This window comes from Carassius carassius, chromosome 32, assembly GCF_963082965.1.
Source record: "Carassius carassius chromosome 32, fCarCar2.1, whole genome shotgun sequence".
NCBI classification, from domain to species: Eukaryota; Metazoa; Chordata; class Actinopteri; order Cypriniformes; family Cyprinidae; genus Carassius; species Carassius carassius.
In genome coordinates, this window is record NC_081786.1 from 5,345,229 (window position 1) to 5,371,109 (window position 25,881).

At 35.6% G+C, this 25,881-nt stretch overlaps 1 long non-coding RNA gene across 1 annotated transcript in view; it reads right to left on the reverse strand.

Moving 5' to 3' along the window:
- LOC132112478 (uncharacterized) overlaps positions 1–25,881 on the reverse strand; it is a 91,799-nt gene that overhangs the window by 61,538 nt on the left and 4,380 nt on the right. The gene's annotated exons all lie outside the window — the stretch shown is intronic.

Consider the following 25,881-nt stretch of genomic DNA (forward strand, 5'->3'; position numbering starts at 1 on the left):
TCTATTCATATCTACATTTATGCTGTAGTAGAGGATGGATGGATGGATGGATGGATGGATGGATGGATGGATGACCGACCGACCGACAGACAGACTGACTGACCTACAGACAGACAGACCGACTAACAGACAGACCGACAGACAGAACGACTGACCGACAGACCGACAGACAGACCGACCGACAGACAGACAGACCAACAGACCGACAGATAGATAGACAAAAAACATTTGCTTTTTTTCAAGACAGAGAGGTCTATTATCACACTTGACTTGTATAAATAAATTTAGATAGAAAGACACGGAACTGACTGAACTAGCATTTATCAGGCATTTATTTATACTCTGAAAATAAAGCTTGGTGTGTGGTACGGATGAACTTAAGAACCATGGGAGGTGAAGAGATGCCAAAACAGTTTATATGTAGTGCAGTTGGAAGTTTAATTTGTCTTCCCTCCCTCTTCTGCCTCCCCTGGTTGAACTGTTCATAAAACACATCGCTGCTGAGACCCCGAGGCACTGCAGTGAAGAGAGAGAGAATGAGAGCAGGACAGAATGTGCAAGAAACACAGCCGAGGGGGTTTGAGAGACACAGGTAGGGAAGGTGATAAAGAGAGAAAGAGGAAAGCATAACCAAAACTGTTATTGTTGCAAAGAGGCAACACATCGTCAGCTTGACCTTAAATTATAATCACATACTCACACATAAACAAATCCTACTCTACTATGAATTCTGATTCATCACTGCAGACATCTTCCAGAAATCTGTTTAGATTGAGGGCTAAGCATTGCACAACCTATGAGGACAGACCAATCCAGTTGTATTAAAAGTAATTCTGCTCTCTTTGAGAGAGAAATATGCTATGATGCATTTTACGATGTGCTTTATTCTTCCCCATGCCCTTTAAAACACGGCCTTTCAAGAACATTTCTCAGTCTAATCTTACTCCAAAAATCAAAAGAACATTTAAAAAGAAAAACGTAATGTTTGGAAGCTTTTTAGGACCATTAAGATTGTTCTGCATTACATCTATTAATGACAATTAAGCATCTTTCCCATAATTATTTCTTTAAAAACACTGTCTAGACAGGATGAGTCTCATTACTATATTACTTATTAAAATCACCATACATTGTGATAAAATATTTTAATTTAATGTCACTTTAATTTTGTTTATTATTATTATTATTATTATTATACATCAGTCCTATCATTATACATGATTAAAATGTAAATATAATTTATTATTATTATTATGGGGATTTTAATAATTTAATTTATACTGTATATCCACATTTCTGAAATTATAATAAAATAAAAATGTACACAAGTTCAAAAGTAAAACATCCTGATGTATAATGGTAATGAGGATAAAAAAGGATTGAAAAAAGTTAAATGCAGACATATTTTCAAAAACATTTTCTCCTAATCAATAAATATCAAGAATTTTGGCTAGCCATAATGATTTGATCATCATACATGTATCTTGTTTACAAAGATCATATTTTAAAGTTTGTAAATCCTGGCTGAAATCAAAAAGGACCACCAAAGTGTCCTGATAACATGCTTTGGATTTGATCACTCAGCACCAGAATCATCAGCTTTACACATGACTGATGTGTTGCATGTATCAAGATCTGATTAAACATACAGCCTACAGCACAGACGCACCACCAGCGTCAAAACACTATTGATCAAGATGTCAAAGCCACTCCAACATTGCTCCACTTTTGTTTGCTGCATATCAATGAAAAATCCTGATACACCAACAGTAAATGTAATCAAATCTCAAAATGAATATCCATTTTTCGTACTGTACATTATGATTCTGTGATTCCTAAATTCACTTTAAGCAACTGACTTAAAGGACTAGTTCACCCCAAATTTAAAGCTGAAAATTTACTCACCTTCAAGGTGGTTGTTTCTTCAGTTTGTTTCTTCATCAGAACAGCATTAAATCATTTGCTCACCAATGGATACTCTGCAGTGAATGGGTGCCGTCAGAATGAGAGTACAAACAACTGATTAAAACTTCACAATAATCCACATAATCAACACAACTCCAGCCCATCTATTAATGTTTTGTGAAGTGAAAATATGCATGTTTATAAGAAACAAATCCATCATTAAAGTGTTTTAATTTTTAAACAGTTGCTTCTGGCCAAAATACCATAACAACACATCCTCCAGTGAAAAAGTCCATACCCTGTTGTCATCTCACACCAAGTCCAGCGCCATTATTTGTTTAGAACTCTTTGGACTGTTTTCACTTGGAAATGGTGCTTGATCTGTGCTTATTTCTCTCCTGATTCAAGTGACTGGACATAGCAACATTATGGATAGAGAGCGAATATTTTAGATGTAAGTAATGTTTTTAAGTTTAAAACTTCTTAATGATGTATTTGTTTCTAACAAGCATATTGCAGCTTTTTGCTTCACAAGACATTAATTGATGGACTGGAGTAATGTTGATTACCTTTGGATTATTGTGATGTTTTTATCAGCCGTTTGGACTTATTGTGACGGCACCCATTCACTTCAGGACAAATTGGTGAGCAAGTGATTTAAAGGCTAAATTTGATTTAAATGCTAAAAAAAAATCAGTTTGAGTAAACTATTCCTTTAACATGTTTTAATTTATTTAGACAAAAATTTCTGTAATTTTAATATGAGCATTTTTTCATTCATCACATGCAAAAACTTCCCTGAAAATACAAGCGATCTGCAGCATGTCACTATATTAAGTGAAATAGTGGTCTGTTTGACTGCACTACCTGCAAAATGATATTAATATCCTAAAACTATCTGATCTCCAATCTGATGGTATGCTTTATGCATTATACATTACGAGGGGCATCTGCAGTCCTTTGGCACTGCCACAGAACAGTCCCTTTGTGTTTGTGGGGTGTTTAGCAATTCAATTCCATGTCCGAGTGAAATTCAAATTAATTAGCCATGGACTCAACAAACTGAAGGACGTTTTAAGGTGATCAATGAGGTGCACAAATAAAAGACTTGGAGACAAGACTCAGAGCAAGAGCTAAATGACCCTTTTCTTTGCACAAAAAAAAAAAAATACAACTTTACCGCTTCGACCCAAAGCCCTTGGGAAGACCAAACTGTGACCATGTCCTTATTCTTGCGTCAGCTCTCTGTTCTAATTTGCTCCTCTCGGCTCGGCTACATGAGTACTGGCGCATCGTGGCTTAGCAGAAGAGCGCACCCCCCCTGCATCATTAAAGCAACACTGGCCCACACCAGTGCTAACCTCAACACACATCTATTGGATCCCTCCGATAGCGGTCAGAAGAGTCAATTAATTTCTCATAGCTCTAAGTGTAGTAGCGCTGCATTTGTGGTCTCGTGGGTTTAAGATGGAGCCCTCATTTCCGGAAGGCTGCTCTCCTTTGGCTTCCTCAGAACTGAAAGTGCTGATGTATGCTAGTGAAAGTTACACATGGATACGGGTGTTAGATTAGATCAATACACACATTGAAGTGGCTTTTTCTGTCAGAGAATTAATCAAATCAGTCCTGGCTTTCAGCAAACAGTCCATATACTGAGACCTGAAGATCAGTAGAGCACAATAGTATTTTTACATCCATGTAGTGCATGGAAATGTAAAAAAATGTTTTTCAGTAAAGTGATCTATAAGCCTTCAACCAAACCAACCATCTCCAAGGTGAATCACGACATTCGATTCCAAGCAAGAGGTGTTTGAATATCCCAAAGATGACAAAAGGCTATTATTTTTAATAGAGGGTTGCTATCAAATAAGAAACATGGATATAATATAAAATAGTAAAGTAATTTTCCATTAAATATGGGTTAGGATGTAGTTCAACAACCAACTAATCATTGAGATCAACTACAGAAGTGAGCTCTTCACACTTTCATAGTGGGGATTTTTGTTCGTCTTTAAATTCATTCTCATTACAGACAATTTATTTCAAGAGAGCATTGTGTTTTAAAGACTCCAACTCAAAACAGTATTTATTTCTTTATTAACTTACTCTGTTCAGCTGAACTTTGTTATAATTTTTCATTACTAAAGAGACCATTTTTAAAGTGCACTATCAATTTTGCAGTTATTATTACAATTTAAAATAACTTTTGCATTTTAATGTTTCTCAAGTTAATCTTAAAAAGTTACATAAATTTTTTTTTAGTACAATGTAAAGGTATGTACTGTCACTTTTAATCAATTTAAAGCATTTTTGCAGAATGCTTTAATTTAAGTATTAAATTAAATTAAATTAATAAAAAAAACTGATGCAAACTTTTTCAATTTTGTGCATCTGGATCTAGTGTAAGTAAAGTAAGATAAGTAACATTAGAATTAGTTTATAACAAAACAATCAAACAAATACCAATATATAAATGGATTGAATGTCATTGACAATTGTTTTGCATGAATAGAGCCACTGTTTAGTCAAATTGCCACGACTCTCATGGATTGGTGGCTGGTGCTCATTGGGAAGTCGTGGCCTAGTGGTTACAGAGTTTGACTCCTAACCCTGAGGTTGTGGGTTTGATTCTTGGACCGGCAATACCACGACTTAGGTGTCCTTGAGCAAGGCACTGAATCCCCAACTGCTCCCCAGGCGCTGCAGCATAAATGGCTGCCCATTGCTGTGTGTGTGCACTTTGGATGGGTTAAATGCAGAGCACAAATTCTGAGTATGGGTCACCATACTTGGCTGAATGTCACGTCACTTTTTACTTCAGAAATGTGGATAAAGTTTTATTTCACCAGGAATTGTCCAGGTAAACCATTTTTAGAACAAATTCAATCACACTGATTTGTGACTTCTATAGAAACATATAACATCACCTAACTTCAGAACTCTTTCTTGAAGTCTTGAAGTCTGTGAAGTCAAATAAGTGTGGTATTTATTTCCACAATTCGTCTTTTGCAATCTGTAAAGCAATCTTTAAAACTTTAAAAGAATGAAAATAATTTGACGTAAGAACGGAGAAGTGAGATCTGACGTCAATCATTCAAAATCACATTAATAACGAATAAGCACAAACTCTCCAGGACTAATTCAACTAATGCCTAGTCAACGAACAGGAAGGTCATGTTAATATAGTCTAACAAACCTAAATTAATCACCCTCAAAGTGTAAAACCACAAATTGTGAAAAGGTGACCACTCCAAGCTGAGTGTCTTTAATACAATGATCATGAAGAAATTCCCGGAATTCACTTCCAAGAATTCTTTGAATATCCTGTGTATTTGAAAGAAATCAGTCCATTTATATGTGAGCTCAAATACACAGTTACTCAAGGGCAGATCAGCTCTGTATCTATGGATACTAATGCAGTTTTTAAAAGCATCTAATAAAGAAAAGTGTCTATAAGCACACTATGGGATAATTTCTCATCTTTTTTTCACAGGAGGAATCGTTATCAAATCACATTCAGACTTTCACTTCAATAGACTCTCACTTCCTTATCATCTGTCCCTCTATCTGACAAATCTCCATGGAGACGGTGACAATCGACCAATGAGAAATAAGGGTCTCTAGTGAAGAGCCACATAATGCTCTTTGGAAACTATAGTGCCAATAAGAGTCTGTTTTACTAACCGAATCATTATAGATTTCCTTCAACATCAGTGCTTCCTTCAAGAGGAATGCTATTACCTTGCCAGATGCATATAACATTATAGTTATAATGTAAAATTGTAAGCAATGAAGTCCATGCACAACCCTAACTAGTGAGCAAAGACACCATGGATTACTAATAGACAAATCACCCTATTTTCCCCAAGTTGATTAATCACAGTAAAGACAGCTGTTTTCTACTACAAGCTTTCTAAAAAAAAAAATATGATGCTTAAATATGCAAATGATGCATTATCTAATAAAATATGCACTAATTTGCATATTAAATTAAATTTATGCATTTAGCAGACGCTTTTATCCAAAGCAACTTACAGTGCATTCAGGCTATCAATTTTTACATATCATGTGTTCCCCGGGGAATCGAACCCCCAACCTTGCGCTTGATAGCACAGTGCTCTACCAATTGAGCTACAGGAACACATATACTTGCAAAACACTTTGGCTATCTGTTTTTTTATCACTCCATAAATCAGAAAAAACTGTCAACAGCCAGGAGGAGGAAAGAAAAAATCATGAACCATGTTTTTAGAAATAAAATGTTACAATTATATACAATGTATAACATATCAAATTATGAACAAACACTTCTGTACAAAACCTTTAGAATATAGATAGTAAAAAAACTGGAAAGTTAAGTGGTACTGAAGTAAAAATGGCTAGGTGCATAAGAAAAAAATCATTTTCAGAAACCAATGCATTATAATTGAAATCTTCAGATGCAAAAACAGTAGATGAAGTGTAATATATTAAACACGTACATGTCTATTTTGAATGCTTTCTCTTTACTAGCCTGAAATAAGATTTATAGAGATATAAAAGCAAAATGGCCCAACATTACAAAACTGACCAGTGCCTGAAAAACAATGGTTTTGCCTTTAGAGTCTTGCCTTAAATAAAGCCCAGTTTTGAAATGCTAACTTAATTAGTATGCAAGAAAAAGAAAGAAAAAAAGACTCTAAAAGAAAGGTTTATTCTGATGTGGAAATGAGCTGCTATAACATGCAAGCGAGCACGGAAAGTAGTGGAGAATGAATGTTCTGTTGCCTTGGCGATCTGAGAATGGAAGCAGATAGATGTTAGCCAATCACAATGACAAACTGTTGGACGCAGTGGATTATTGTGGATCCCTTTTCATGACCCCCGGACAAACAACATCCTCAAGTTTGTTATGTTATTCCAGGTTTTCCGCAATTTGGCAGCGTTCTTTAAGCCTGAGCCAATGATTGTGGCCACCATCATGCTGGCAAACAAAACAGTCAAGTGTAATTCTGTAAATGCCATGGTCCCTCTGCTCATTTCGGCAGATATTTGCTCTTCATTTGGCTGCTTGTTTCTCTGTAGGTCTGGGCAGAGCACCAAAAGTCCTCCACACCCTCATAACGGCCCTAGATACCATGGCAGAGCACTCAACGGCGTGACATCTCTGTTCCAGAGACGCTCGGTCCGGCCAAAGAGAGCACCGGTGCGTGAATGCATGTGTGTGTGAGACACCGGGAAGGAGGCCAATTTAAGCATGAATCACATCCAAATGCCCAACCAAACACGACAGCACTCGACACACAGCAGTACATAGGCAGACCAGCTCTGGAGAGAGATGATCCATATAACACACTCCATATTAACAAACACACGCAGAACACTTTACGTTTTGTTCCCAAACTAAGTGAGCTGCCAACCTAGATAACCTAGACCACATTTTAAAGCATCATGCATTCACTCCAAATTAAAACTCTGCTCTTTAAAGGGATTGCTCATCCAAAAATAAAATTATGTCATTAATAACTCATTATTTTTGTTTTCTTTGCACACAAAAAGTTTCTTGTAACTTTTTTAAATTAAGATTGAACCATGGATGTCACATAGACTATTTTAACGATGTCTTTACTACCTTTCTGGGCCTTGAAAATGGTAGTTGTGTTGCTGTCTATGCAGGGTCAGAGAGCTCTCAGATTCCATCAGAAATACCTTTATAAAATGAACAAAGGTCTTACAGGATTGGAACAACAGAATTTTCATTTTTGGGTGAACTGCCCCTTTAAGATACCTGGTTTGCGTCAAAAATCAAATGCAACATTGCATGCATCTCAAAATTCATTGCAATAAACTTGGATGGAACTGAGTCAGGGGAAAAGTTGAATATAAATAAATGTTATACTGTAACAGAAAAAAAGATCTATTTATGTCCATGCAAGTTGTAAATACAATTACTGAACTATCTTTTACAAGAAAATACAAATTTTTTGTCATTCTACTTCAAAATGTCACATTCATTTCAATGTGGTACTTCATGTTTCCTAGTAATTAATTCTGAAATTTACTAACAATTGTTTGGGTGAAACCCTGCTTTAAAAAAAAAGGTAGCTGCCTGTGAAGATACTTTCACCTAGGTTTTCTAGTAAGGGTTTTCCAAATGGAGTGCTATTACCCAAAGAAATAATTTTTGTATTATCATAAACAGGCACTTAACTTCACCTGAAATAACCCACGCAGACTTCAACGAAAAGATAACTCACAAAGCGAGGAGTGTACTATTAAAATGTGCATCTGGTAGATATATATATATATATATATATATATAAACCAAGATGTTCGTCTCCTGGGTTTTTACTGGTTCGAGATGTTGGTGGTGGCCCAAAGGCAACTCCGGCGCAGCGAGGCTTGCGAGACACCCTCAAAGCATCTCAAGAGCCCTCAGCAGGAGTGCCGGAACAGCAGGATGGAAAAAGGTGGGGAGGATAACAGCCTCGGAATTATCTCAGGATGAAGGAACGAATGAATTGCCCCTGGAAGAGGATGAGATGTGATGAGAACAAGAGCAACCTCACAAGAAAAACAGAAGCTTGTGTGCGATTGAGACAGGAAGAACCCCAGAGCTCCTGGCCCAGTTCTATTTAAACTGTAGCTCTGCAAACAGATGCGGTCAAGAGCTTTTTTGGACATTTGTAGCTAATGATTTACTGCTGTCTGGTTTGGATCTTAGAATTCAAGTACAGAGCTGTCTTTTGGGAGGACTTCTGATGAGAAAAGCTATTCTGCTAAGTCTAGATTACTCCATCTGTCCTATCACAATAAACAATGTGTCTCTAGTGTCACTTATGAATCAATGCCAGTGTAAAATCTTAATTAAGATGCTTCTATGACACTTTACCGGCAGGTTTTTCAATGCAGCGATATAACTGTATAAGTGCAAAAATGTGTCAATAAGTTGTCATTTCTGCTAATCGTCCCTCTCAGGTGCTTCGATATCATTTGCACATACATGCAATCAAATTTAGCACATAAAGGAATTGTTTCTCACATCTTTTGACATGCCAAGTTTAAATGTGAATGAAACTGGGGAGAGGGGATGATTATTTGTGAATAATGACATTCTGTTCCTCTTGACGCAAAGTTTATTAATTGCTTTAATGTCCCAGTCAAGCTTGATGGCCATTGGTCACAAGTGAAAATTCTTCAAAACATTTCCTTTTGTGTTCTGCAAAAGACAGGATATCATATAAGAATTGGAATAACATAAGGATACGGAAATGATAATGGAATTGAAATTTTAGGAAGAACTGTTCTTTAATACACAAGACAAACACAACTTCATAATTTGCTGTTGGAGAAGTCCTAAGCAGATTCTGGCATATTCCTGTAGTGTATAAGTCTGTTGTTTGTTCTGGATGGTACCACGAACGGTTTGGTTGCCTTAGCACCTGTGAACCACATCCAGTTGAAAAGCCCAGAATCTGCAAAGGCACTCAGTTTGCCTTGAGAATAGCCCTTGAAAACCAGACCTTGTTAGTTATTTATACATGATATAAAATGGTTAAACAACCTAATTGAGAAGAACATCAGTAAGACACACTACAGTAAAATACACTATAGAAATCTATAGAATGTTTTTTTTTTATCTAAACATTTCTGAACCACTATAGTGACACAAAATAAAATAAAGCGAGGTTCAGACAAAAAGTGACCTAAAGAGGCGGAGGCCATATTCAAGATCATTTTGCTTCCTGCTTTCTCTCCAAGTCCATTAAGAAGGAGACCTGGCATAAATTGTGCAAGAAGAAATAGCCCTTTGAGAAAACTTGAAGCAGCATCTCACTTGCTGTCACTCCCATATATACAATTAGTATGAGCAATGAAAGAAAATCTTCATGAAACATTGATTGGAATCAAAGGTTATTGACTTTCTGCTGAGGCTATACTGTACATGTGAGAGGAGAAACGAGACAGAAAGCCATACCTGCCCTTTATAAAGACCAGTCAGGAAAAACAGATGGTAGAAACTAACAGGAAATGCCATATATGTGGTACAACAAAGCTGTTCAGTTTGTAATCCCAAAATCTGGAAGAGAATTAGCATTTTTAAACCATGTGCTCCCTCTGGAATTTCTAATGGGTTTTTAAAATAGTTGCTTTGGATTTTGGCATAAAATAAGTTACGTGGTAAACATTACTTGAAATGACTTTCATGTGTTGTTCTACAACATGAATTACAATCAGTAATATCTCAAATGTGAATTATGAAACCATTATTGCTGAGGGAACTCTAGCTTGCCGAATTGTCCTATAAATTGATGTCATGACTGAACAGCTTTATACAAGGACTAGAGAGCAAAGGTCTGCAAATGAAAGAGAAAACGTGGAAACGTTTCTGTTTTTACAATTTATTACTGGGTTTCTCAGATAAATCATTATGAAACACTGCAAGATTTCATTATTTACAACATATGAGAGTTTAACCAGTGCAGGTTTTGAGGTGGTCCACCGCTAGAGACATGGAAATCCAACTTTTTGTGTTACATGATGGATCTTTGAGTAAAGTTAAGCCAAAAGCTGACTGTGGGAGTTTAGTATTATTCAGTTTTCCGTTCAAGTATCCTGGCACTGATCTGACCGGAGCTTTTTGTTCTTAAGCTCATACTGGAAATTGTTCAAGAAATATATCCTAGAACATAAATTTACAAAGTTCAAAGACTCTTTTCTTAACTCTAGCAACTAACATGGGTTTTAATGCACTGAGAAATGAAACAGAAATTATTCATATTGGAAGGATTTTTGTCTGAACAGTACATTCAGAGAAAATTATGCCTTTTGCTCCTTTTAACTATGTATATGTGATATACTGAGCTGAATCTTCACTTTATTTTCATTTGGTAATAAATGATGGCAAGCGAATAAAATAGAATTTTAAATGATTATTTCTTAATCCATTGTTTAATCGCTTCCTGCAATGTAAAACAACAATTCTTTAAATGTGTGTTAGGCTTATCTTAATTTAGACATTAGACATTGTTTTTTGTATAAATTTGTTTATTTGGATATATTTAATCATTACCAAACTGCTGAGAATATTGTGAAATATATGTATTTTTTAAATAATGTTTTTATTATATCACCCATCCCATTTTCAATGGCAAACTGGAATGCTTAGATACGTAACAAAATGCAAAATAAGAGAGAAAGATATATTTCTATATAACATAATAGAAACACATAAAAATCACAGTGCATTAATATTACAGCATTTTAAAACGTGGCAGTTGCTTAACCTCCTTTCAGTCTTAACTTCATTTGAGACTAAGGCATGGGAAAACTTGAAGGTTCCATTATGACACAGATATTAATAAACAGAAAAGACGTCCATCATCTAATATCTTAAGTTAAAAGCATCTGATAATTTTCATTGCTAATATCTTTCAATTAAGCAGAGAAATTCTCCATAGACCAATATTGAAGGAGATGCCTTTGTTAAAATATGAAACACCTCTGAGATGGTGCTCTCGATGGAAGGCTGTTCGAATAATGAGAAGGTACAAAGAAAACAAGAGATTGCATTTATGCAACAAACTTTGGTGAACCATTTACATATACACTGTAAACTGTATACAGAAGTCAGCAAACTGGATGTTTAAAATGTTTAATATGGTGGCGCTTTGCATAAATGCTGCTATTTTTAATGAATAGACGTGATATTATCCTACTGATCATGAATACACTACCACTGCACAGTAATTACAATTAAATGCAGAGAAGGAAAGGTTGATTATCACAGCTAAAACTAATTTCCGTGAAAGATGCAGTCTTGGAAAATTTTACGGCAAACGGCAGGGAAAGAGGGAAAGAGAGAGAGAGTAAATTGTCCCTTCATTTCAGTAGACATGAACTACACAAATGCTCAGTTAATTAAACAAATGGGGTCTTATATCGTCTTTATAAAAATGATGCAAAACAGCCTGAACAATAGCATTAAAGTTATTAAGCTAAGCCTATCGTTAAGCTAATTAATATGTAACCAATGGCATTTGTGCTGCAGCCCAGAGTTAGATGGGAAATTAATGCTCAGCACTGCTGGCATGATGGGTTTTTCCTCAGTCTAATCAAAAATTGATTTATGTTGTACCTCCTAATTTTAAGTTATACTGAAAAAAAGAATAGTGTTTTTATTTTTTTAAAGAATCAATGACTTACATAGTCATCTCCGCATATTAATCTGGCATGCGCCAAAAGGCACATTTCTTTTTATAAATACATACAGAAATTAGTTATAAGAAAAACAAAATTCACATTAAATGGAATCTATGGATATGTGGTATCATGTAAATCTATTCAGTACCAAAGTCATACCACCACAAATCGTGCACAAATGTTTGTAATAAAACAAAGAAAGATAAACAAATAAATCTGCCCTATACTGTAACCTATGAACAACAATGGGCGAAACAAAAGACCTTTAGCAGGTGCTGAAAATGAGTGAGAGAGAGAGAGAGAGTTGATGCCATATAAAGAGCTGGTTTCTATGGTAACAGTCTGGCTGTGGCTTTGGATGCTTGTAGGTAATGCATGTCAGAACTCATAAATAATATTAATACATTACAAACAATATATGCAGAACACTGCATGGTAAAGGTTTGGTAATTTTTACAAGTGCTGTAAATTTTGTTTCTGATATGTAATGATAGAATTCAGGAACTATGACAAAAAAAAAGATCTGTGGCAGTGCCATCGAACTGTAATGGTACCACATGGAATACAATAGCACTGTCATATATATCTACCATGGTACTTATACAAAACCATGTTATAAACCATGTTAAAAAAAAAACAAAGCCAAACAAAACACACACACACACACACAAAACAATAACAAAAAACAATAACAAAAAACGAACAAAACCTAAAACACACAGACAAACACACACACACACACACAGAATTGAAGTGATCCTTTTCTAAAATAGAGCAATTTTTGTCCATATTAAGGACAATCCCATTCAATACATTTCATAACAGGTCATAAATTCAACCCTAAAAACACCTCTGAGATTTGAGCTCCGTGTCAATCATGGTTATAAAGCTGCACTGCTTCTCTAGAGTGCAACTACACCATACAGTTAAAAAATAATGCTCTTTCAGCTCTTCTGGGAGATACACACACTTGTTCTAAACCTGTGTTAGATCTCTGATCTGTCACATCATTATTATCCCCATTAAGCTCTGTTTATTTCATTTCTGCTGATGTGATTCCCTTCAGACACCTGTAACCACTGAGCAGAGTTACATCACTGTGTATCACCTCATGTCTCGTTCCCAGGATGTTCACCACAAACCTCACACTGAACATCATGACACAAGAAGATTTTTACATGTAAAACAAAAGGTTTCCTTAATAATATAAATTATGTTTAAAACATCTATAAGTAGGCCTATTATTGTGCTTGCTACAGTACATAAAGCTACACTGAAATTCCTCAAAATGTAAATATATAAATTGTATTTATTTAGTTATTCATTCATATTTTTTTTTTTGTAAACAATTTTTTTTATTTTTTTTATTTAGTTTCATACAACAAACAGAAAATAGAATAAACAGGGCATATACATGGATGATTCATTCATATTTTTAATCTAATGTTCTCTCTTTGGTGGGTTGCAGTGTTTTTTTTTTATTATTCATTCAGACAAAAAGGTCAGGGCAGAAAGGGTTAAACCTGTTACTGGATTAGTAAATTGAGAAATTAATTCAGAACATGCACAGGAAAGAGTAGAAAGAGGAAATTGCCATATTACAGGACAAAACCAGTCTTTAACAAAGAAAATTACATGACTTATGGTTAAAATTAGTTTGATGGAGAAATTACATGCTGCGGTTGTATGAGCAACTGGCATAAAAAACGGAATGCACCAATTATGATAAAGTTGCATATAATTATGAATATGCACAAACCTGTCTGGCAAAGTCAATAATAACTGAATCATTGTACAGTATGTGACGTAACAGTTACAGTACAGCATCCAAACATTTTGTGATGCAATATATGTATGTATATGTATATATATATATGTACAGACCAAAAGTTTGGAAACATTACTATTTTTAATGTTTTTGAAAGAAGATTCTTCTGCTCATCAAGCCTGCATTTATTTGATCAAAAATACAGAAAAAACTGTAATATTGTGAAATATTATTACAACTTATATATAAAATATATTTTCTTTACTATCACTTTTTAGCAATTTAACACATCCTTGCTGAATAAAAGTATTGATTTTATTAAAAAAAGAAAGAAAAAAAAATTACTGACCCCAAATTACTGACCAGTAGTGTATATTGTTATTACAAAATATTTATATTTTAAAAACATAGCTTCTTTTTTTTTCTTTTTATTCATCAAAGTATCCTAAAAAAGTATCACATGTTCTGAAAAAATATTAAGCAGCAGAACTGTTTCCAACTTTGATAATGAATCATCATATTAGAATGATTTCTAAAGGATCATGTGATAATGATCCTAAAAATTCAGCTTTGCATCACAGAAATAAATTATAATTTAAAGTATAATAAATTTAAAAACAATTATTTTAAATTGTAATAATGTATGACAATATTACATTTTTTTCTGTATTTTTGATCAAATAAATGCAGGCTTGATGAGCAGAAGAAACTTCTTTCAAAAACATTAAAAATAGTAATGTTTCCAAACTTTTGGTCTGTACTGTATATATATTTATATATATATATTTAAAAATGATTGATAGAGAGAACAACAGGTAGAACGATAGATAGATAGATAGATAGATAGATAGATAGACAGACAGACAGACAGACAGACAGACAGACAGAATTATAAGTAGAATGATAGAAAGATAGAAATATAGAATAATACACTCTAAAAAATAAAACATTGGGTCAACAAAAAAAAATATGTTAACGTTTTCCACTAGAATCTTTATGTTAAGACTACAGGCAGAATTACATTAATTCAAAGCGATGTTTTGAGTATGGTGAATTACCTTTTAGGCCACAATAAAACACATTTCTAAGTAACATGAACTTAATAATTTTCAATATGAATGCAAGTAATTAAGTTGATCCAACATAAGGTTTTAAGTAAGGTGAAGAAGTTTTTAGGCCACAGTAAAATGCATTTCTAAGTAACATGAACTCAATAATTTCCAAGATGAATGCAAGTAATTAAGTTGATCCAACATAAGGTTTTAAGTAAGGTGAAGAAGTTTTTTGGCCACAATAAAACGCATTTCTAAGTAACATGAACTTAATAATTAAGTTGAGCCCTGTCCTATAATAAAGACATTTTCCTGTGTTTTCCAGGAGGGAAAACAGAAAGATGACAAACACATTCTGAAAGGTTGATAGATTTATTTTATATTTATTTATTTAGCACTAAATCCTTAAAAGTGCAAACAGCAGCAGAAACATATCTTTAAAACATGTCAAAGACAAAACATGTCTTTAATAATTGCACTGTCCAAGGCACCTCATTGGGAAGTCTGTGGGAAGGAAAAAGTGTGGCAAAAAAACGCTGCACAACGAGAAGAGGTGACCGGACCCTGAGGAAGATTGTGGAGAAGGACCGATTCCAGACCTTGGGGGACCTGCGGAAGCAGTGGACTGAGTCTGGAGTAGAAACATCCAGAGCCACCGTGCACAGGCGTGTGCAGGAAATGGGCTACAGGTGCCGCATTCCCCAGGTCAAGCCACTTTTGAACCAGAAACAGCGACAGAAGCGCCTGACCTGGGCTACAGAGAAGCAGCACTGGACTGTTGGACAAATTTTGCATGTCATTCTGAAATCAAGGTGCCAGAGTCTGGAGGAAGACTGGGGAGAAGGAAATGCCAAAATGCCTGAAGTCCAGTGTCAAGTACCCACAGTCAGTGATGGTCTGGGGTGACATGTCAGCTGTTGGTGTTGGTCCACTGTGTTTTATCAAGGGCAGGGTCAATGCAGCTAGTTATCAGGAGATTTTGGAGCACTTCATGCTTCCATCTGCTGAAAAGCTTTATGGAGATGAAGATTTCATTTTTCAGCACGACCTGGCACCTGCTCACAGTGCCAAAACCACTGGTAAATGGTTTACTGACTGTAATGATAAAAACTTCCTATTAATCCGGAAGAAGGAGGCGGGAACCGGCGGACAATCAAAAGACATTTTAATAATCACAAAATAAACAAAAAAGCGCACCAACCCAGACTGATGCGCACAAAATAAAACCAAAACACAACTAAAAGCCCAGGCCTGGGCCTCTCTCGTCCTTCACTGTCGTCGCTCCAGTTTTATATCCTTCCATCTCCTACGTGGGACTCGAGACCGGCAGTGGGTCGCAGGTGCCACTGATTTCCCAATCATTGCCGGCCTCCCTCCTTGTTCCCACGTCCCTCGGCCCCGCCCCACTCGCCACATACCCCCATCGCCCCTCGCAGGCCGGGGGGTACCCTCGAGACTGCGCTAAAAACTGGTGCATTTTTGTGGAAGCCATGCTAATTATTTAATCAGGATTTTTAAATAAAACAAATGTAAAAAAAAAAAAAAAAAAACATTTATTTAAAATGAAAACCTATTGCAACATTATAAATGTCTTTACTGTTACTTTTGATGAATTTAATACATCCATGTTGAATAAAAGTATTTTTTTTATCTTACTCCAAACCTTTGACTGATGGATAAATGCATGGATAGATAGATAGTATAGACAGACACAAAGCAGAACGAAAATGCAACAATAACTGACCACTATTACTCTCGCTCAGACCAGCTCTGAACATTCCCATTACACACTGTATACACACATACTCTAGCTTCAGATGCTCTAAATTAAGAGGAAATGCTGTATAAAGCAACAGCTACACAGTCATTAAATACACACTCCTCTCTCACTTCAGCACATTACAGTAATGGCTCGTTACAAAGGAAAAACGTCAAGAGATAATTAATTACAAACTCAGAATGCTGCCAAAAAAGCTCAACTCCCTCTGCCCAAAGCGTCAAAATCAAGCAAACAAAGCAAGGCGACCATAAATCACTAATTATCTTATTACATGTAAAGTTGAGGGTGAGAGAGAAGCAAACGTGCTGTGAAAGAGCAACGCAGAGACGAAAACACTGTAGGGGTCCGAACAGACGAGGTGTGTGTGAGAAACTGTTTAGGATGATGGGAAGAGAGACTGTACTCTAGAGAGACTTGTGTCATTGCAAGGACAAGAGAAATTAAAAGGCCTAAGTACAGTATGGAGGTATAATTTCAATGAAAATATCACTTGATCTAGAGCAAGATGGCAGGCAGGAAAATGTACAATAAGCTTATGTGTGCGTATGATCGATCGGTCCTGACTCTGAACTTTAATTGAGATCCTGTATAGTGTCTGGCAATCTCAGCGGATACAAGAGACAATCAACACTCACAAAGTGAAGATTAAATGAAATGTTACCGGGGCCCTTAGAGAGAACACATGGCAAATTAAAATGAATTCATCCGCTTGCCTTTACATTTGAAATAAGATTTTTCTTAAAGGGACAGTTCACCCAAAAACAAAAAATCTGTCATCGTTTACTCCCCCTCATGTCGTTACAAACCCATTTGACTTTCTATAGCCTGTGACATAAAAAAGCTAAATTTAGTGGAAATTATCAAGGTAAATTGGTGGACTTAAAACCAATGCACATCTATCAGATCACTTCCAAAACTCATAATGGTGTTCAGATGTTGAACAGATTGAGAGAGCATGCCGTGAATACCACGAAGGAAACACCAGTCACCTTAGAGTGGCATTCTAGTACAGCAGAGCGTACAGCCCATCCATTAGCGTTTGCTTTGCTTTGAGCAGCACACGGCACAAATTCATCAATACTCTCCCTGTGCTCTCCAGGACAAAACTGCTGTCCTGCTGTCCTTGCATCTATGATAGTCCTTAAATCTTAGATCTTCCATCTATGATAGTCAAACATCAGTAACACTTTACAACAAGGATCAGTTCTGAATCGTGAGTTAATGCATTAGGTGTTACGAACTAATCACAAACAACCATTTTTTACAGCACTTTTTAAATCATGAATATTCATTTATACAGTACCATTTACAAATTTGGGTTCAATAAGTTAATACTTTTATTGGGTAAGGATGCTTTTGATCAAAAGTGACTGTAAATACATGTATAATGCTACAAAAGATTACAATTTCAAATGAATTGTTTATTTGAACTTTCTGTTTGAGCAAAGAATCCTAAAAATTAAATGCAAATATTAAGCAGCACTAATAAGAAATGTTTTTGTTGCATTGAAGACTGGAGTAATGGCTGATATAAATTCAGCTTTGCATTACAGGAATAAATTATATTCTAAAATATATTACAATGGAAAACAGTTATTTTAAATTGTAATAATATTTAACAATATTACCGTTTCTATTATATTTTTGATCAAATATATTACGTTTTTATTTTCTATAATAGTCATTTAAAATGCACTGCAAAATCCTGAATAAAAACAGAAATAAATTAATAATCTCGAAACATTGTCCCCAATAAATAAGCCTATCATGTGTATCTAAAAAACACAAGGCATTTATATGGCAAGGTAAGCTAGCCATAGCAACAAAAATTAATGCACAATAAGACCTGGCACATTTATTCAGAAAGTAAATTCTGAATTCATGTTGCCTTGAAGGCTTGTGCACCAATCCCAGGAGTCTCGGAAGCCTGTCTTGCACATGAATTATTGTTTGTCTCTCTCCATTTCTATCTTTCCCTGCAGTGGGAAGGAGGTGATTGTCGGAGATGCAGCACAATGCCTCTGTGGTGTGTATTGCAGGGTTACGGTCTGGTCAGGATGAGGAATTGAGTAGGCGTTTCTGAGAGGTGATGCAGCTGTAGAGTCTGTAGAGTGTGTCTGCTGCAGGAGGACACAATTAAACTCTGTCATAGCTCAATATCTACTGCTTATTGCTCCATATCAGCAGGATACAGCAGTTGATTGAGTGCATGGTGAAAAAGAAAGCTGTAAATGTAATTCAGACTGACTTGAGTACATTAAAGAAAGATACTTTTGGATATGATTGTCGATCTTCGCCCTTTCGTTAATGTGATATGGTGTTGTTGATGTAAACAAAATTCCACCAATGTGCATGGCAATTAAAATTGATGCACTTGGCCACTATTTGTTGATGGTAAATATATGCCATAAATGACTTTAACCACAATCTGAGATTAAATATCAGGAACAGTTGGAGTGAATTTGAAAATCCCATATAAAAATGTGTTTGGAATTACCAGGCGTGTGTCAGCCTCCTTAGAAAACACTGATGCACACGCACACAGTGCTCAGAATAGTAATGGGGCATTTTACTGGCTCTCCTTCCAGTAACCCACATCCTCCTCTAGACTGAAGCCCATCACACACATGCACACGTTTGTTTTTCTGTCATGATGTGTCTGGATCTTCCATTGAATTCTATTGTTTTATTCTGAGCTAATGCTATTTTCTAGCCCCCAAACCTACTGTTAACCTTAAAGGCATGAATGACCCAAAAATAAAAATAAAATTGCTGAAAAGGTACTCAACCTCAGGCCTTCCAATATGTAATCAAGTTTGTTTTTTTTTTATCAGAACGGATTTGGAGAAATTTTTAATTTACATTTTTTTTTTGTCTGAATCAGGGAAGAAATATGCACAGATCAAGCATCTCATTCTGATGGCACCCATTCACTGCAAATAATCCATTTGTGAACAAGTGATGTAATGCTAGAATTCTCCAAATCTCTGATGAAGAAACAAACTCATCTGCTTCTTGGATGACCTGAGAGCGAGTATATTTTCATTTTTGGATGAACTACTCCTTTAACACAAACCTTTTAGCATTTAGACATTTCATTAAGGCATCATTTAGTATGTCTGTTAAGCCGTTTTCCTCATGGGGACTGTTGGCTGGTCCCAATTAAGCTAATTTCAGGTTTTACTATCCTTGTGGCTCCCACAAACACAAAATCTCAATTAACAGGTACAATTACACTCCAATGTACAATTCCTTAACAAACACTTGCAAAGAATTTGCATATGAAGACTAAACACATGCAGATGCCAACATGTACACTTTACATGCAAAAAAAGGAGGCTTTTACATTACACCCTCAGTGTGCCAGCAATAGCCAGAGGTCACAAAGGCATTCAAGGCCAAGAGTTCCAACATAAAAAACTGTATATACTGTATATAAACATATATATATATATGATATACTGTAGATATTTTAGAGCATGCTGCCCCCTGTTGGCGCAGTTGATTTCAATGTGAATCAGAAGTCAGTTATATGTGGTTGCATGTTCTTCTTGTCATTTTTGTTCTTTATAAAGCTTTGAGTTGAATGTCTGATTCTTTGAAGATTGAAAAGTTTCTTGAAATCTTCCTTAAGTGTCCTCTGCTCATCAAGGCTACAGAAACCATACGATCCTTCAGAAATCATTGTAATATGCTGAAAATATTTTTTATCATAATCAGTGTTGAAAACAGTTGTGCAGCTTAATAATTTTGTGGAAGCTGTGATGCTTTTTTCAAGATTCTTTGATAAATAAAGGTGGAAATTTGAAATTGAAAACTTCTGCGAGATCACTTTTGATCAATGTAATGAATCCTTGCAGAATAAAAGTATTAATTTCTTTCAAAACCTTTAAGGGATAGATGGATGGATTTTTAGCTGTACTTACGGTGCCACAGACAATTAAAATGTTTAAAGAAATGTATCTTCCCAAGTATACAAGACTTGTTGAAGGTGTATTCTATGGCAAAACAATCAAGAAAGCAATAGGGGAAGTGAGTTTTGGGTGACCACAGAAACAGCTGTAAATCTCTTAATATTGTTTGAGGTTGGAACACAAAATGACCTTAATGTTCCAAGCAATATAATGACTAAACTTTCAGGACAGCCATGGTTTAGTCTCAGTCTCCAGACTCAGAGTTGTATATAAAACATCTGTCATGTTGTGATAAAGTTTTCCAGGTTTTTGTCTTTATGTTCTGCAAGACTAATCTAACAAGAAATAAAATGATCAGATACAAACTAAATGAGAGACAGATGGATTTTCATCATGACTTCAGTAATTTGTCCAACAGTGGATCTTAAAGCTGAGGTGCCTGAAGTGAAATTACAGTCAGACTGACAGAATAATCATACATGCAGACATTACCCTGAGGTCACTTGGGTCATTGGTGGGTGCTATGAAAAAGTAGTGGAAGATGAGAGAAACGCAGTAACGATGGGGTTCTTTTATTAAGTTCCAGGGCAAGACCATCCAGATCCATGTCAGTGTGACCTCTGACCTCTGCCCCTTTAATGTCAGAACTGAAACATATGTTCAGTGACAGCGTCTGCACAGCTCTGTAAGAGGAGAGATGTCATCTAACAAATCATCTTTCCTTTACTCTTGATCCATATATGACTCTCAGGGTGAAACTGGGGGGAAAAGGTGAAGATTTTTTGCAAATCTGCTGACATGAGAACTGGAGCTGCTGGGAAGGATGTTGAATAAAGCATGACTCAGTCCAGTTTAATGGCCAAATCTCATCTAAGCTAGTATGAGCACAGTTCGGTTTTAAATACTGAGAGATGGACAAAGACCTAAGGAAAGGAAAGGAAAGGAAAAGTAATACACAAAGTAAACAGCTAATAATTTTCAGAAATGTTCCTTCAGTCTATAATATATAAAGCAACAATAGGCCTACAAAATATACACAAAAGTTGTTACATATTTAATTTATTTTTATAAATTACCACTGATAAAATGCACAGTGTTTGTCAGTAAGTACACTTTGTGTTTTGCACAACCCAACAACCAGTCAGTAGCTCCACTGATCCAAATTTTTATTAAAAGCTTTAGAAACATTTGTTTTGGAATCAAACAAAATTGGTCTTGATCTCAAAATTGGTCTTTGATTCACTAAAAAGAACTGGTCATTTGTTCAGGAGTCGGACTAAATGGATTACACGTTTAACTGTATGTTTCTGATTAACTTAAAAGGACCAGTTAATGAGAGTGTATGTTTACTGTATGTTTTTGATTCTTTAAAAACAACCGGTTCATATGAGTCATTTCTTCAGATACCAGACTACACGTTTCATTATATGTTATTGATTCCCTAAAAGAACCTGTTCATAAGAGTAATTTGTTCAGAAGTCGGACTACACATGTTGTACTGTATGTTTTTAATTATCTAAAAAGAAGTGGCTCATATGAGACATTTGTTCTGGAGTCGGTCTACAAGATTTACAGTATGTTTCTGATTAACTAAAAATAACCAGTTTATAAGTCTTCTGTAAAGGAGTCGGACTACACATTTTATTGTGTTTTTGTTCTCTAAAAATAACCGGTTCATAAGAGTCATTTGTTAGGTGTTTGATTCACTAAAACGAACTGTCTCCAGTCATTTATTCAGAGATCACACAACACACACGTTATACAGCACATTTACAATGAATAATGCAAAAAGAATAGCTTTATTATGTATACTCTAATTCTAAGGCACTACTAAATTATTCAACCCTCTTCAATTTATGTTCTTTTGGATACCGCTTTTTGCCAGTACATACAGCTTTACTGAAAATGCATGTTTCGAATATCGCAATCAAGAAGCCAATACAATGAAAAGAGAATGCCTTAATGAATAGAGGCTTTATAGAATTTATGTTGTATTACATACACAGGCTTTATACAGTTGCTTCTAGTAGGCCAGTCTTGGTCACAAACAACTAATATTTAAATTGGATGGTGCTCTTTCAGGTCAAGGACCTGTTTGTCTGCTGGTGATGTCATGAAGAGCTCCTCCATTATGTATTAATACAGCACTGATAAATGCTGCCTCATTTGGGTCTGTCATGCACAGATGGACTTCTGCTTTCCTTTGATTTGGTACCTCTGATAACTCACCTGGGCACATCAGATCATTATAAAATACAGACAAATAAAACAAAATAGAGGACACATAAAATATTAATGATGCTTAATACAACAGCTGTGAATGATGGACAAACAAGGCAAAGCGGAGTAGCAGATGATATCACATCTGCTGTCAAAGAAAACTAGATCTTATTTAGAACTTATGTAAAATAACATGCCAGGGTTTAATAGTTATGGTTTTGTTCAAATCCCTATCCCTAATGAGCAAGCATCAATAACAAGAAAACAAAACAGTGATAAATAGGATGGTAGTTAGTTCTCATTATAAAGCTGTTAACAGATTGCTGTGACTCAAATCACTTTCTTCTGGAATATTGAAAACCCATCAGCTCAGTTAATCAGAACTGTTCAGTCTGACTATAAAAGACTCTCTTTTGAGTTCATAACACGCATATGCACAAATGAACAGAACCGAATACAGTATACACCAAAAGCCCTGGACAATAACATTAGCATTCTCTGAAACTTTAATCAAAGCTGCAGATTCACCATCACTTCAGTTCTGGAATGTGAATGGCATGAATGAACGTCCCTCCGGATCTGGATTTGAATCTAAATTCACATGTTCTAACACCCTCCCTCACTCAGTTTGATTACTGTAATTGGAGATTTTGCCTCCTACCTACTCCAGTTCTTGGGTAATTCCTGCTTAATATGAATAAATAAATAAATTACGCTGCCAACAAACATCTCAAATACCCTTGAGGAGCTTCCACTGCATGTAAGAGATGAATTTTGAATATTATAAGAGAATTAGTTTCAGCAATTAGTTTCAGCAAATGGCACAGAATATCGGTCTGATTTGAAATGGAAATCATTTTTGGACCACGGCTGCTTGTTTTCACGCTGGTTAATTGATTCGGTGATGGGCAGGGTGTAGGTTTAACATGGCTGAACATGTTTGTAATGCTAAAGACGAAGCTGGGACAAGAGTAAACTCTCGCGAGCTGAGTTAATGAGATTAAGAACAGGGAGATATAGCAGCCGCCAGGGTCAAAAACAGCGCACTTCTTCCAGTTTGCACATTTGTTTTCCACCCACACCTAAAAATAAATATTCATCCAAGAGTTAACTGCATCACATTAATGAAGCGTAGAAGAATGAAAGAAAGTGAGAGAGAGAGAAAGTTAAGACAAAAGCCCAGCTTCCTCCTCATATAAAAAAAAATGATCCATTGTAAAAGTAGGTAATGTTTGCAAATCATTCAACAAAAACAATACATACATCAACACACATACATTTTATATAGCTATATACAGTACAATATACGTATACGTATATATATATACGACTCAAATTAAATGCAGTACACCTAGCAAGGTTTTTTTAATAATATAATAAATAAAAATAAAACTGTTAGAGACCCTTTTTTTTGCTTTTGTTAATTGTATAATAAATAAAAACAAAACAAATAGAATAGAATAGAATAGAATAGAAAAATATTAGAGAAGCTAGTGTTAGTTTTAAAATTTTATATATATAGTACAGACCAAAAGTTTGGACACACCTTCTCATTCAAAGAGTTTTCTTTATTTTCATGACTATGAAAATTGTAGAGTCACACTGAAGGCATCAAGGGCTATTTGACCAAGAAGGAGAGTGATGGGGTGCTGCACCAGATGACCTGGCCTCCACAGTCACCGGACCTGAACCCAATCGAGATGGTTTAGGGGTGAGCTGGACCGCAGACCGAAGGCAAAAGGGCCAACAAGTGCTAAGCATCTCTCGGGGAACTCCTTCAAGACTGTTGGAAGACCATTTCAGGTGACTACCTCTTGAAGCTCATCAAGAGAATGCCAAGAGTGTGCAAAACAGTAATCAAAGCAAAAGGTGGCTACTTTGAAGAACCTAGAATATGACATATTTTCAGTTGTTTCACACTTTTTTGTTATGTATATAATTCTATATATAATTCCACATGTGTTAATTCAGTTTTGATGTCTTCAGTGTGAATCTACAATTTTCATAGTCATGAAAATAAAGAAAACTCTTTGAATGAGAAGGCGTGTCCAAACTTTTGGTCTGTACTGTATATATATATATATATATATATATATATATATATATATATATATATATATATAAAAGACTGTTCTAGTCAAACAGTAAAGTTTAGCAGTCATTCAACTACATCTTTAGCTTACTGACTGTGGTGTTTTCTTGAGGTGTGTTATGTGGAGCAGTCGGTTCAGGTCATGTATCTGGGTCAGACCCATATCAGCCTGCTGCCGCCCGCAGGTCTACGTGACATAATCTAGAGCAGAGATGCTGAGAATAATGATTACTGAATAAGAGAGAGATTCACATTATGGCAACACGATTTATATGTGAGTCCTGGTGCACTTCCTCTCCATCACATGTTTCTTTACCCCTATACATCTGACAGAAAAGTCAAGTGCAAAGCAACACACTGGCCCCAAAAGAGTATTTCTAAATCATTCATTTTTGACAATATTTTAACAAAATCTGCAACAACAAATAAAACAACAACTTGCAAATCAAGGTCAACAAATGCAAAAGTGTCTTCATTCGAGCATCTTTGCATGTTTTACTTGCCTTGCGGTGGTGTTTAGTGTTGGATCAGAAATGCTTATCAAATCCACATTTGGGTCTTTAATGCTTTATAAGAGAAAGATGGCGGCTGGCTGTCTCTCATTTAAAACAGGTGTTTGTGTTCACATGCAACAGGCATTTGTTTGTTACGGGCCAGATGTGCAACCCCTTCTGTGTTTACATGCAATCCTAAAGAGAAGATGACCGTGTTCACTCTGAAACGCATCTTTCACTCAACATGTTCACAATTACAGCACGGAGTGACGGGCGGTAAACAAGCAAATAAAACCTACTCTCACAGATCCAATCCAAACACACCATCTCACACATCTGTAAATAAACTAGTACATTAGCATGCACCTCAGGCACCTTATGGGAACGGCCACTTGAGATGTGAATCATCAGGAATGTAGTGATTCTGAATGTGATCCTACTTAATGATTCCACTGAACTGAATCTATTTTGACT